Source organism: Tachyglossus aculeatus, chromosome 4 (assembly GCF_015852505.1).
Source record: "Tachyglossus aculeatus isolate mTacAcu1 chromosome 4, mTacAcu1.pri, whole genome shotgun sequence".
In the NCBI taxonomy this organism is placed as follows: domain Eukaryota; kingdom Metazoa; phylum Chordata; class Mammalia; order Monotremata; family Tachyglossidae; genus Tachyglossus; species Tachyglossus aculeatus.
Genome location: NC_052069.1, coordinates 65159178 through 65160868, shown reverse-complemented (window position 1 = coordinate 65160868; position 1691 = coordinate 65159178). Strand labels below are relative to the sequence as shown.

Here is a 1691-nt window from a genome sequence, read left to right as displayed (position 1 = left end):
ACCACCTTAGCGCTTAGAACAGTGCATTGCACTGCTTGCATTGCTTAATAAATGCCACTATTATTATTATTCAACAATGGCCGGAACTGTGTGACAATAATAATCCTTAAATTAGGACAGTGCATTTTTATATTTTCCAGGTCTCTTTTCACATCAGTCACCTTGAGGAAACAGTGTGGCCCAGTGGAAAGCACAAGCCTGGAAGTCAGAGAACCTGAATTCTTGTCTCAGCTCTGCCACTTAACTGCTGTGACCTTGGGCAGATCACTAAACTTCTCTGGGCTTCAGTTTCCTCATCCGTTAAATGAGGATTGAATCCTATTCCATTTATTAAAACTGTGGGCTACCTGTGGGACAGGGACTGTGTCCAACAGACTATCTTGAGTCTACACCAGGGTTTTTCCTCTCAGTGTTGCATCTGGAGAGTTTCCAGAACTCTACCAGTCTCGACTATGAGAGGGAGAGTCAAGCAGAGTAATATCCATGCCATTCCTAGCTTGAGCATTGTCTAGCAAGTGGAATACAATCTACTACAACTCAAAATTCATCCACTCTGGGCAGCAGCGACTTGGGAGAGAGTCGAGGGTGAAGACTTGAGTTTACTGCATGGAAGGCAGCAATGGTAAACCACTTCTGGATTTTTACCAAGAAAACTCTATGGATACGCTACCAGAACGATTGCAGATGGAGGTGGGGCGTTCTGGGAGAGATGTGTCCATGGCTTCGCTATGGGTCAGAGATGACTCAACGGAATAAGACAAGACCCCAGAGTTTAGTACAGTGCATTGGCAGATAGTACACCCTTAACAAATATTGTTATAATATTAATAATTATAATAATAACTATGACATTTGCTAAGCACCTACTATGTGCCAGGCACTGTACTAAGCTCTGGAGTCGATACAAGCTAATGAGAAGCAGCGTGGCTCAGTGGAAAGAGCCCGGGCTTTGGAGTCAGAGGTCATGGGTTCAAATCCCAGCTCCGCCCATTGTCAGCTATGTGACTTTGAGCAAGTCACTTAATTCTCTGTGCCTCAGTTACCTCACCTGAAAAATGGGGATTAAGACTGTGAGCCCCCCGTGAGACAACCTGATCACCTTGTAACCTCCCCAGCACTTAGAACAGTGCTTTGCACATAGTAAGCGCTTAATAAATGCCATTTTTATTATTATTATTATTATTATTATTAATTGGGTTGGACACAGTCCCTGTCCCACGTGGGGCTCAAAGTCTCAATCCCCATTTTACAGATGAGGGAACTGAGGCCCAGAGAAGTGAACTGACTTGCCCAAGGTCACATAGCAGACAAATGGAAACAGGATTAAAACTCATGACTTTCTTAATCCCGGGCCCATGCTCTATCCACGACGTCATCTTCTCTCTAGTCTGAAAACTACCTATCCTCTAGCATTGTACTTTCCAAATCACTTAGTATAGGGCTCTGCGCATATTAAGCGTTAAATAAATGCCATTGATTGATTGGAGGGCCTCTTGGAAGAGGTGTGATTTTAGTAAGGCTTGGAAGATGGGAAGAATGATAACCCATTAGACATAAAGGAAGAGGGAAATCCAGGCCAGAAGGGAGACACGAGCGAAGGGTAGGTGATGAGAAAGACAAGATTGAGGTACAGTGAGTAGTTTTCTCATCTCCCATTTAATAATAATAATAATAATAATGATGGCATTTAT

General features: G+C 43.3%; 1 non-coding gene across 1 annotated transcript; it reads left to right on the top strand.

Annotated features, from left to right (window-relative positions):
* The first annotated feature begins 400 nt into the window (after positions 1 to 400).
* LOC119927473 lies at positions 401 to 538 on the top strand. Its single transcript, XR_005450472.1, has one exon. It is a non-coding gene; the product is annotated as a small nucleolar RNA SNORA7 (small nucleolar RNA).
* Positions 539 to 1691: the final 1153 nt, after the last annotated feature.